Genomic DNA, 13380 nt, shown 5'->3' with positions numbered 1-13380 from the left:
CAGTGAATACAGGCAAGTGCAGAAAGAGTACCTGGCATGCTGCCTTTTGGGTAAGAAAGGGAGAGAAAAGACCATGTACTCTTATTTGCATGCATTTGCATAAAAGGAAACAAAAGAAACAGAATAAAAACTGACCTCAGGGAGGACAGGGCAGGGTGTAAGAAGGCTTCTCAAGGTGGACTCTTATGTATCGTGTGGGTCCTCAAATCATGCAAATATTTTACATATTTACAAAAAATAAAATTTAAAAATGGTTGAGCACCATGGCTGTAATCCCAGCACTTTGGGAAGCTGAGGTGGGTGGATCACCTGAAGTCAGGAGTTCAAGACCAGCCTGGCCAAAATGGCAAAATCCCGTTTCTACTAAAAATACAAAAATTAAACGAGAGTGGTGGTAGGTGCCTGTAATCCCAACTACTCAGGAGGCTGAGGCAGGAAAATCGCTTGAACCCGGGAGGCAGAGTTTGCAGTGAACTGAGATCATGCTACTGCACTGCAGCCTGGGCAACAGAGCGAGACTCTGTCTCAACAGAAAAAAAAAATTTTAAACATGAATGGTCCTGGGTCTGAAAGGTATACAGCTTGTTTAGGAAGGAGAAGGCTGTGTACCAATATGTGTAACAGGAAGTCCCAGCAACAAGGTGCACCCTGCAAAAAGCATTCACTGGGGAACAGTGGCCCATGATTTTGAGGGGGCAATTTAAAAAATGTGTCATGGAAGGGGAAGCACTTGAGCTGGATCTTGGTTTCAACAGGTGCTGATTGAGGAGAAACTGACAGGCAGTGAATAGTAGGAGGAAAAGCTCAGAGGAGCAATGTCTGGGTGAGTGTGGGCAGCAGCTGAGAGCACTATGGGCCTGCTGGGAGCAGAGGGCACTGGAGGACAAAAATGGCCCTTGGGGTCAGCACTGGGGGAGGGGGGCACTTGTCCAGATGGGAGCCTGAACTTTATTCTGCAGGTGGTGGAGTGCCATTAAAAGGTTTTGAGCCCCTTTGAATCCATCAGAGCTGCAGTTCTATTTATCTGTTCATGCATTTCCTGTGTGCCTAAGACAGTGGGCACAGCTCCAGGTGCTGGGGCACTGAGATGAACACCACTCAGCACCCAGCCAGGAGCTGGCGATCTCCTGGGGAGACAGGTTTATAAAAAATGACTAGGGGCCACGTGCTGAGGGAGGCACTAGAAATCTGAACCAAGTAACAGGAAACAGGTTCAATTCATTCATTTTAGGGGAAGATGGAGGCCTAGGGGAGCCTCCAGAGAAGTTGGGATGCTTAAATAAAAAGTGGAAAGCCTCATCTGGTGTATGGTTAGTGTTGTAGAGATTCAGGAGGAGAGAATTGTTAGTGTTGTAGAGATTTGGGAGGAGAGAAGATGCTGGAGTCAGGAATCCAATCAGCAAAGCAGGTGAATCAAGGCATGTAGGAGAGGTTGCCTGGAGCTAGAATGAAGGGGGTTCCAACTGTAGGAAAAGTACCAGTGAAATAGGACAAGCAGGGCCCCGAAGGCCTGTGTCATGGGGCAGGAGTGCAGCTGGTGGCTGGAAATGAGAATCAGCGCTCTGGGAAGAGGTGGCAACTGGGGAGGGTGCTGTGATGTTGGAATTCCTGCGAGCATGGCTTGAAGCAGTGAATGCAGCAGAGGTCCTCCAGAGAGGAAAAAGTAAAACTAAAGAGATTGAGAATAGTTACATTTTAGGGTGCAGGGGCTGAAAGGAGTCATGAGTGAAGGAAGAGAAAAAAATCACAAGTTTTGGGCGATCTTGGGGGAGATTAGAGCCTCGACAGCAGGAAGGCAGAAGGGATGGAGGGCAAGGCATGATGCAAAGACCACTCCAGAGAAGGCTGGAGCACGTTCTGATACAGCCAGCAGCAATGGAAGACCCCAGCAAGAGAGGCTGGCTGAGCCAGCGGTGAGGAGAGTGAGGAAACAGCACTCTGTCGTTTCCATGGAGCTTGAAAGTGAGAGTAGACAGGAGGGTAGGCCAGGGGTCCGTGGGAAGCAGGGTCACGGTCCCACAGCAGGTTGAAGATGGGGTTCCTTGAACTTCAGTGCTGACCCTACAGTCACATAAGAAGCCTGAAGGCTGGGCCCAGCCCTTGGCTTTGGGGAACCCCCAGTTACTAGCAGCTGGGCAGAGACCTAGAAGACAGACAATGGCGGAGAAGTTGGTGTCTGAAAGTCAAAGTTAAAGGAAGCAAACAGAGGTGATTCTGCCCAGAGTCCTCCCCTACTGAAGCCCACGGGGGCCCTTGACTGGGCTCCCTGACTTCTGCCTTTGCTTCCCTCTGCGGTCTGGCCCCTTCAGGCCATCCTCCGAGGGCTGCTTTGATTTCCAGGGGTTGCTTCCAAGACTGAGTGCTTTAGGATGGGAGTACAGAGAGGAAGAACATTGTGAAAGTGCAACTCAACTCAGAAGAGATTTTAAAAATGAGGCTTTGCTGCTTTCCAGGGAGGAATATCTAGGATGCCAGCAGGCTACGGCTTGCAGAAATTCTGCCTTAGTGAATAGCTAAGATCATCTCACCGTTAGCCAAGCAAGGACGCCTGTCCGAGCATCTTTCCTCTCTTGGCATTCTGAACTCACAGCTCATCTGGCTTTCTCTTGATTTCTCAGTACTCTCATGGTTAGTCTTGAAAACCATGATAACAATTATGTATTATATGAAAATTGTCATCTATTATAGCTATATAATATTATTATAATAATCATTTATTGAGCACTTGCTATGTAGCTAACATTGTACCAAACACTGTATCTTTTTTAAAAAATTTTTTTATTACACTTTATGTTCTAGGGTACATGTGCACAACGTGCAGGTTTGTTACATATGTATACATGTGCCATGTTGGTGTACTGCACACATTAACTCGTCATTTACATTAGGTATATCTCCTAATGCTATCCCTCCCCTCTCCCCCCACCCCATGACAGGCCCCGGTGTGTGATGTTCCCCATGCTGTGTCCAAGTGTTCTCACTGTTCAGTTCCCACTTATGAGTGAGAACATGCGACCAAACACCTTATCTTTTTCATCTCATTTAATGGTTGGCCATCCTCACAAAATGGGTTCTGTTGTGACTTCATTTTCCAGATGGAAAAACTGATGTTCGGAGGTTAGATGACTTGCCTGGGTCACAGGATGCAAGTGGGTGAGTCAGGAAGCCTCTTCAGGCTGAAGTCAATGTTCTACTTGGGCCTCTCCCCTCGGAGGACTCCCCCCTCAATTCAGTAACCGCACTCTAACCTGCCTTTTGGGCTCACGAGTACTCAACCTTAACCCTCTTTCCTGCTCTCTGCGCCACCACATCCCACACTGCCCAGCTCCTTTCCTGAGCCAAACTGTCTCAAGCCTGCTTTCCTGTGACTTTACCTCTGCCACCACTTTTGCTTTCCCAGGGAGATGTTTCCTGTCCTTCCTTTGGCCTCTGGACTTCCGCCTGTCAAAATCCACCCATTTGTCAAGGTCCATCTGAGATGCCAATTCCATCCTGAAATGTCCCGTGTTTTTTGGCGGCCCATGGCCTCCTCAGTCTCAGAACTGTGTGTTTACCTTGGGTTCCCCCTGCTTACAGTGGGGCTTAAACTATTCTGCCACAGCACCCCCTCCTGGTTCCCAGAGGCAAATGCCCCGCAACTCCGGAAAGGGACCTCAATCTGGGTTCTAGATAACCAGGGCAGCATTTTTTAATGTTTTCTATTCTGTCCTTCAAATGGACAAAAATTTCTATCTTGGGCCATGAAGAGTCTACACTTGTTTTGATATCAAAATAATGTTATTTTCCAAAATCATTAGGTGAGGTTGAGATTTCAGGAAGACGTGCTTTCCTGTGGCAGATGCGCTTTCCCGTGGCAGAGGCTCCCTCCATCCCACTGCTAAGTACTAACAGGAGAGGCACATCCACGTTTAAGAAGCAGGTGAGCAGAACACAAAGTCCTCAAAGGCAGAAACTGCTTCTCGCCCTACCTCACCAGCAGATGTCGACTGTAGAAAGAATGAACTTTATATTTGCTCAAATGGATTACATGTTAACACCACCTCCTAAAGGGTCTGAAAATAATTTATTTCTCAGTAGATGTAGGTTTTCCTTGCGATCAAAATGAGTTGATTAATTTGCTCAATGAAGCTATTTTTCAGAGCTGGTATGAGCCCACCAACATAGTTTATGTTCCCAAGTTCTAATTTGTGGGGTCCCTAGAAGGTTCTGTTGCTTTCAGAAATCTATATGTGCTCGAAACAGAGCCAGACCACATTCTTAAATTGCTGCATTTGTCCCAGAGCCCTCCCACCTCCATATTCATTGCCTTTCTCTTGCTGCTGAGATTCTAAGAGACCCGATGTTAATCTAACTCTGATGTGGCCCTGCTGCAGCTCAGCCTGCCCCCTCCTTGCTCTTGGGGCACCACAGGCTAAATCATTTCCTTTTGGCAAGAACTCCCACCTTCTCAGAATAATTCCTTCTGCCAGGGCAGGAAGGCTGTGAGCTGGCTGGAGCCACTCTGGCTTCTCTCTCTCTGTGATTGGTTATCAATGATTTTATCTCCATGCCCTCATCTTTGCAGCAAGGAAACCGTCATAACAAACCCACATGGTTGGCATGGCATGGGTTGGCTTTCCCGGCAGGCAGCTGGTGTACTGGGAAGAGTTCTCGGGATTGATACCTGTGAGGGATGAGAGGCAGGGCTGACCAGGAGAGAAGTCTGACCGTGACGCAGTAGCAAAACAGTCCCAAGCTGAACTTCCGTGGAGCTCTGGTGCTGGGATGGTCCTCAGACTTGTCCTCCATTGAAGCTTTTGTACCCCACAGTGAGTGGTCCCCAGGAAGGGGGTGCTTGCTTGGGTTTTATGGTTCTCTTTAACCTAGGGCAGTGGGAAGGAGGCTCTGCTGTGAGCTACCAGCCTTGAGGGAATGAGTGTCTCAGTGCTGGTGGGGGGATCTGGGCAGCTGGGCAGTGTTTGCTACAATACACAGCTGCCCAGCCTCACGGTGAACAGAGGCCATGAGCTCCCTACAGCACTCCACTGCATTAATAAGGACGAATAACTAGGAGTCTGCTTATCCCAAGAGTACAATATTTTCATAATAGAAGATGTCACTTCACTAAAATCTTAGACATCAGGCACTTCAGGGAATGGGGAAAAGTTATAGATGGGGGGCAACTCAAGAGAGATGTGAATTTTTTGAAAAATGGTAACTTGGGATAAATGGAAGAGTCAAGTCTCACTGTTCCTTAGTCAGGAACCCTTGTCACAAGTAGGGGCCTGCTCAGAGAGCCAGTCCCTGAACCCCAAGCCCAGGCTTGATTTGTGAGGGACTGGGCCCATTCCCTGAGGGAGCTCCTGGTGAAAGAACATGTTCAGAAGGCAAACAAGGAAGGGGAAAAACCACACTCAGGACAAAAAAAGCATAAAAGTAAACACAGAAGTAAAATATCTTCTTTCTGACAAAGGAAGAGCTTGATGTTACAGTAGATTTAACCAGAACGAGCCGGTGATTCCTGTATAGTGCAAGGCCCAGCATTTCAAGAGGACTGGACCTCAGGAAGAACCATAGTTCTCCCATGTTGCAGGAAAATACTGGGCCAGCTGTGGATTGCCGTCTTCCTCGGCTTTCTGAAACTGGAGAGCGTACAGCTGTCACTCACTACCTCCATCACTCATCTTCTATTGGCAACAGACGCTGCTGACCATGTCTTCCTAGTGAGTGTCACTTCAGGGTCTTGAAACCAGCCCTGTGAAGTGCTTCTGAACCAGGGAAGAACATGGCAAGCAAATGGAAACTCAGAAAAATAGGGCTGTTTTCTTCTCGAGACTCAATTTAAGATGGCTTGGTTTATACATATTTCTATTGGCAAATCATCCACAGCATGTTTAACAGATGTCCTATAAAAGAGACATAAAGGCTGGGAGCGGTGGCTGACGCCTGTAATCTCAGCACTTTATGAGGCCGAGGTGGGCGGATCACCTGAGGTCGGGAGTTTGAGACCAGCCTGACCAACATAGAGAAACCCCGTCTCTATTAAAAATACAAAATTAGCCGGGCGTGATGGCGCATGTCTGTAATCCCAGCTACTTGGGAGATTGAGGCAGGAGAATCACTTGAACCTGGGAGGTGGAGGTTGTGATGAGCTGAGATCGTGCCATTGCACTCCAGCCTGGGCAACAAGAGAGAAACTTCGTCAGAAAAAAAAAAAAGACACAAATTAAACTGTATTAGTTTTTTTAAAAGTATAGAAAAATAAGTAGGGCATAGTGGTTTATGCCTGTAATTCCAGCACTTTGAGAGGCTGAGACAGGAGGATTTCTTGAGGCCAGGAGTTCAAGACCAGCCTGGGCAGCATAGTGAGGTAAAAAATTTAAAAAATTAGCCAGATGTGGTAGTGTGCACCCGTAGTCCCAGTTACTCAGGAGGCTGAGGTGGGATGATGGCTTGATCCCAGGAGGTCGAGGCTGTAGTGAGTTGTGTTTGTGCCACTGCACTTCATCCTGCCTGACAGAGCAAGACCTTGTCTCAAAAAAAGTATGGAAAAATAGTATAATGAGAATAATGGCCAGTGATTCAGCACCTCCTGTCATCAAGTGTTTTCTGTGGTTAGATCATTTGGCCCTGGCCATGACCCTATCCTATAGATGAGAACACTGAGGTCCATGAGATCCATGAGATTAAGCCTCAGGAGGTGGAATCCAGAACGTGGATTTCAGCCTGAGGACTTTTGAGCTAAAAAATGCCTAGACTTGTCAATATTGTGCTTTTCTGTAACCAGGTGATTTTCTGAGTTTGAGGTGCATATGTGTTTTTTGACCTCCAAATACTGAGCCTTAAAGGGAATGTGTAGACCCTCTATGTGCTTACTCGACAATGAAATACATACACACACACACACACACACACACACGCAGAGGCACTCGCCATGGGTAGTAACTCTACTCGTGTCTGGTCACAAATTTCTTCAACCTTCCTAGCAGCCTAAATACCAGAGCTGCAAAGAGAAGCTCTGAAGGCACAATGAGAACAGAGGGTCATTAATTAAATCCTCACTCCCTCTGTAATGAAGGGCAGGTAAGTACAGCCTAAAATGGCAGAAGAACCCCAAGCCTGAGTTGTAACAAAATGCCATCAAACCCTGCCTGAAGCTATTCATCCAAATTAAAGTTCTCCTGAATGCCAAGCCCCAGCCAATTCCACAGCTCCTCTTCCACAGTTACCTACACCCCAGTTTAAAGAGAAAGTAAGACGAAAGTGCCTGATTTACTCTGCCCAAATCAGTTGGCTGACATCACAGACATGAACACATGTCCCGCACATGAAATGACCAGCCCCTTGCAAAACGAACTGGGTTATATTTTGGATAACAAAATTGCATAACAGAGATTAAACCACACAGAATTTGGGCTAAGCCAGAGGTGTTATTATGCAAAATGAAATGGACAGTACTGTTATAGGGTACCCATTACAGGGGAGCAAACCTCTCGCCTTGTTGGCCTGTCAAAAAGCGATATTCCAAATGTAGAGCATTTCCCAGTCTGACAGATGTTAATTCAATTATCTACTTTGCCAACGTTGAAATGCCTAGAAACCTTGTCAAAACTTATTTTCTCAGCATACTCATTCATAAAATCTACAGTCCTGCACCCTCGTTCGGCATCTGTTACTGCATTTCCTGTAACCCTATAACCCTTAAGCTTCTGAGTATTGCTGAGAAATACCAAATATTAAATATTATTTTAATGACATTTTGGTTTCTGTTGTTGCTATTATTAATTTTCATGTACCTTTAAACTATTTTTAACATCATCGTATAACACACAGTTAATTTTATTAAAGTAGATGAATGTAAAGAATATTTTACAAGATACTTTTAAAAAAACTGATGAGGTTTCTAAAATATGCATTTCAAGATCTTCTCAAGAGGTGTCCACGTAAGATTTTAAAAGATAAACAAGACCCAAAGCCCCTCAAGAATTTGTGTATTTGCTCTTTTAGTCTTAATAGTGACTTAGTAACAACATTTTATAGCAAAAAAGAATCTGAAAAACCATTGCTTACAATGCTGTACTTTTTTGTACATTTTGAGGACATAAAGGTCCTACAGTGATGCAGTTAGTTCCAGATTTTTTTGGAACTTGTTTAAAAAGTGAAATGCAGTTTGTATTTTAGGATAAGCTTACAAAACAATAAAAATCAAATCAACTAAAGCAGTTTAGATTTTAACATTTATTACCAAGGTGAGGCTAGTGAGAATAAAAAGGAGCTTTCTTTTCTTTGATTTCTGAGACTTGGAAGAGGATAAGTGAAGTGTTCTATCAGGACCACAAGTCTGGGTCTGGATAAAAGCAACGCTTAGATCTGCAATACAGTAGTCCCTAGCCAGTGTGCAAAAGTCACACCCGTTCTAAGCTGCGTGGCAATGAAATAATGTTAGCAATCCCACTAGTCATAAAGATACAAACTACACTGGGCCCTTCAGAAGATTCTGTATTTCTCAGATGGCATCAGAAGCTCAAGGGTTATGATTGCCCTGTGACTTTACATATCTAGAGAACTGTGCTATTTAAGTGTTATTTAACAGTGCTAAGAGTCGAGTTCAACTCTCACCTCCTCGGACAATGAAATCATTCTGATGCTCCCATTGGGTAGCATTTACGATTCATTGCCACCTCTCCCAAAGTTGATCTGCCAGCCCGAGTGGCTAGGTCAGTCACTGACTCTCTGCTGCTCCCCACCTCCTCCAGCTTACTGTACAGTGAAGCTGTACAGACGCTTACACCTAAACAGGAGGCTGGGGTCACCTGTGTGAGGGCAGGAAGACAAAGGAATCTTTAAAGATGACAAACCTCAGGCAGCCAACCCAGCCTGGGAAGGCAGTGTTCTCCCTTTTCAGCTGTTTCCAGGAGAAGTCAAAGTGACATAGTGTGAAAATGCCCCAGAAGGCTGTTTTAGACATGGATTTAAATAAGTTTTTGGGAGCCACTGTAAGGTGTTCCCAGAGGTGAGACCAGTGAGCCGCCAGCCTTTCCTCTGGCATCCAGGAAAACACTTGTGAAGCAAGAAGTATCATGTTACACCAGCCCTTCTCTTCCCAGTTTCTCCTAAAGAAAAGATTCTCAAACTTTAATGCGCATTAGAATCATCTGGGCAGCTCTTAAAAATCCCAGTGTCCAGGCCACAGCACAGAAAAATTCAACCGGAATCTCTGGGGATGGGGCCCAGGCATCAGGACCTTCTAAGTCTCCCTCTGGTGAATTAAATATGCAGCACCAGTTGAGATTCAGTGCTTCTTAAAGAACTCTTTGCGAAAGCAGGACTAGTTGAAGTGGTGTCTATTCAACGGCACAGAACAGAACATCAACTCTAGATGGCTGTTCGGTTGGCTTATTGCAGGACTGGGGAGAAGCACTCACCCACGGTGGTGATGCGGGTCTTTTCCTGCATGCAATCTACAGACCCTGTCTAATATTTTCCATGCCAGGCAATGAGATCACAAACTCCAAAACACTAAATCAAAACCGGAGGCATTACGGATCTTCAATAAAACTTCATAGCCCGTATACAAGGGGGAGGGAGAAGAAAATTAAAACCATCACCAAGCTGCAGACATATTATACGTGTGTGTGTGTGTGTATTTTTGTGTGTGCGTATGCATGTATGTATGTATGTATATATGTATATGTAGCAAGCATTGGGATGTCATAGCAATTAGAGACAAACATATGTAGAACAATAATTAGTTAAAAGTGATTGGCTAGGCAGACAGTAAAGTTACTCACAAGTAAAAATTATCCATTTGTGCCTTAAAGAAAGCTCATCATAAAAGACACTTGATTTCTAACAAGGAAAATGATTTATGCCGTGGTGGGTAGAGATAACAGTGACATACATATGAGAAATTAAATGAATGTGAAGGAGAACCTACTTTCATGAGAATATTCAATTATAGAGGACTTCAAGACTTCTGAGTTTACACAACCCTGTAACAAAGCCTTTATTCCAAAATAGCAGTGTTTCTAAATAGTATGCTGGATATAAAACATAAAAGCCTTGGCATCTAATTCTAATCATAATTTTAATAATGGAAGAAGTGGATAACTGAAGATGGGGGCAGTACTTTGGCTTTAACACCTGCAGGTGTTAGTGTTCCTTTGTGCAAACCTTCTACCTATCTCATTTTCAGGGCTTGAATTATGTTTTTGTGTGGGTGTGTGCTGAAGATTGGAGAGGACTGATCTTATTTAATAAGAAACTAGACAAATCCAGGCAAACAAGGACTGGCCTGAAGTTGTCTTTAATCAAGACAAAGGGCTCCACGTGGGTCCTTCAGCTTCCTTGTCCATTATTCAGGTTCTATACCATGTAGGAACAGAATTTCCAAAGCATTATCCTTGCATTCAAGGGCAACACAACTCAAACTGGTTCCAATTAGGCTGGGCCAGTGTGGATGTCTCACACGTGTCAATAATTGCAGCTGAGCTAGTCAGATCTGCAGGGGTATCCTCTAGACAGCAGGAGACCCTCCTTACTGCTGCCTTTGCGAGCAATCCTGCAGGCATTTACACCACCTCCCTCTCAGCTCCCTTCACAAATGCCATTTCTATCCTTTGTACCCCTGTGGCTACTCTTAGATCTCCCCTTTTCCAAATACCCAGGAGATATGACACATGGACATTTCAAGTTTCCCAAATAATTTCCATTTTATTAGTGACATTTAGACTTGATACTGTCACTTAAACATTTTTGAGCGCTCACGGCAAAGGTGGAATTTTGACCTGTGTCTGGAAATTTCTGCAGGCATTCATGTTGATGAAATGAAATTAAATAAGATCTAATTGCATGGTAGAAGTCATTTTATATAAGAGGAAATTGAGGCTTATTTGACATGCTCATTACCAGGGAAAGAGAGAGACATAATAGCAATCTGCAGAACTTGATTTGGGGCTAGTGAGGATATACACACAAGAATGGCAAGAATGCCAGATCCTCCTGAAGGCTCTAGAAACCGTTTCTTCCTACGAAGGGCACCAACTATCTGTAGTTTATTTTTATCAGCCAAATTCCATGTTTAAAATGTTTCTACTCCAAAATAAATGTTATTAACGTAGTAGTCAGATCCCTGCATTGCAGGGTAGAAAGTATCTTAGATCTTTGTTGCCAATACTCAACTTCCCCCTATTTATTTCTAGTGCAGGTTTCACAGCAAATCAATTTTCTAATTTGCTTTTTTCTTACATCTCTGAACAGAATTGAGGAGCACTCCTCTTTCAGCGTTTTGTTAATCACGTTGAAAATGTCCACCTATTCTTGTTTATTCATTTCATTTTAGGAAAACGAAAAATTTTTCCTGGCTTCTCTCGCCATACATTTCCAAGGACATTACTCGTTCGTAGTGGCCAGTGTCAGCGGAAACGGTGCTCCATACACCACTGCCGACCCGACTCATTTTCGATAATAAACGTTTCCAGGGTAGTGAACATCATGCACACCTAGGCAAAGAACCAACTTTAGGACCGCCTTGGTCAGCTGCAGGCCAAATGAAAATAAGCTGCGGGAATGGGTCTGCGAAGCCAAGGACGTTATTTTTCGCTCTTAGGGGTTCTGTTTCATTGCCAGCTGGTAGGGTCCTTAACACCTTCCATTTGGGGTCTGGAGAGTCTGTGTGTCCCAGTCAGGAGAGGCAGGTTCTGTGCAAAACGCACTCCCCACCTCGTCCTTGAGGATCCACAACGTAGGGAGGACGCGCTGACCTCGCGCTCCGAGGCAGCGCTCAAAGGCGCCAGTTCAGAATCCAGTCTTCCTCTCCCTTCCTCGCCCCGCTTCTTCCATCGCTGCAGTCACTCCCCGCGGAGTTTCGTTGCTTTGTCGCACAAGCCAACTTTTGGTTTGTTAGCTGTTCGCGTTTCCCGAGGGTTTGCAGCTCCCCGATCTGGCTCAGCTTTTCTTCCCATAGTTTCTTTGCAGCTAGCGGCTCCTCATTTCTCTTTTCGTCAATTTTCTTCTTCTTATTTTTAAGTATGGTGTGGCGGATCTTTTTGCAAAACGGTGGGCATGTGTACGTGTGGAGTTTGGTACATGATGCATAAAGTGTGTTTGTAACCCGAGCTGCTTTTTTTTTTTTTTCCTCTTCAAAAGTAAATTTAAGAAGAAAATTAAGAGACTCAATTTGACTTTGATTTTGAACCACAGGACTCACGGCTCAGTGCTCTTAAAAACACAGTAAAAGCGCAGGTCCTAAGCAGAGCCAGGACTCATGCAGGAGGGAAAGCAGGCCTATTAAGGCCTGAGGCTAGGGCATCGTGAGGAAGATCCGGGATCCCGGCCCTGCGGCCCCTGCGGGCTGCTGCTGGTGGGTACCAGCGTTCGTTGTTAGGCCCAAGCCTGGCCGGGGCCCTCGGGGAGTGCCACCTGTGTTTTCTGTTCTCTGTTACTTCCCACAAGAACCGAAATGCGCACCCGTATGCCCAAGTTGGACTTAAATCAGCTTTTTAAGGTTTCTCCTGGAGACCTTGAAATGCATGGACCCCGGGAACATCCCGGGCTGTTGCTTGTTTTAACTCCCCGAAACCCACCAAAAATCAAAGCGACATAGGAGACCTGAAGTGGGGGCGACTGTAGCTCCAAGAGCAGCCCTGTCACCGAATCCCTGGGTGGTTAGCAGTCTGAAGTTTCAGGTGCTGAGTTCACGGCTCAGGTGGCCTGCAGCAAGGGAGTACTCACCAGTAACCCCCCTTGCCACCAACCCCAGTCCCCAGAAGGACAGGCACCCCTTCGCGCCTCCTTTTTGACTCCCGATTTTGGCACAGAGTTTACCTCTCTTTCTTTCCCTGCCTTGGGAAAAACTGGGCGAGGGTCCGAGGCCACTGGGGTACCCTCACATCCATCCTCTGCCCTGGTAGGAGTCCAGCCCCAGGCGGAAGAGTTTTGCCCCATGTTTCTGAGTGCGCCCTCAGCTAACAGGCTCCCGCGACCCTGGAAGCGACACTTTGTTGCACTCCGCGCCCAGAGCAAGTTGAAATACGGTGCCAAACCCAGCCAACTAAAAACGCAGAATCCGCGAGCTCTTTACCTCTGTGCGCTCAGCGCTCACTAGTAGCTGTCCCCGGGCCATGGAGAGGGCTAAGCTGCCTCCTTGGGAGGTGGGAGAGACGTTTCTTTTCCTTCTGCAATCTCATCTTAGGGCCACCTCTCCCCAAGCCTAGCCTGCCGCTCGGGAACCCGCGAAGCCCAGCCGGGGGACGACAGGGGGCGACAAACTGTAAGGTTTTCCCTATGCCCGATCGTGCAGAAGGCTGCAGCGAGGACTGTGTGGTCCCAATCGCGCACAGCTGGCTGCGGGAAAGGGGCTGGGATTGAGACGAGGGCCCGCGGACTCCGCTACCCCAGAGA

General features: G+C 46.1%; 1 long non-coding RNA gene across 1 annotated transcript in view; it reads right to left on the bottom strand.

Moving 5' to 3' along the window:
- Nucleotides 1-13380, bottom strand: part of LOC107000510 (uncharacterized) — a 96770-nt gene that overhangs the window by 83093 nt on the left and 297 nt on the right. The gene's annotated exons all lie outside the window — the stretch shown is intronic.

The sequence above is a fragment of the Macaca mulatta genome, chromosome 10 (assembly GCF_049350105.2).
Source record: "Macaca mulatta isolate MMU2019108-1 chromosome 10, T2T-MMU8v2.0, whole genome shotgun sequence".
NCBI lineage: Eukaryota > Metazoa > Chordata > Mammalia > Primates > Cercopithecidae > Macaca > Macaca mulatta.
The sequence above is the reverse complement of the archived record's forward strand: the minus strand, read 5'-3'. Positions and strand labels throughout refer to the sequence as shown.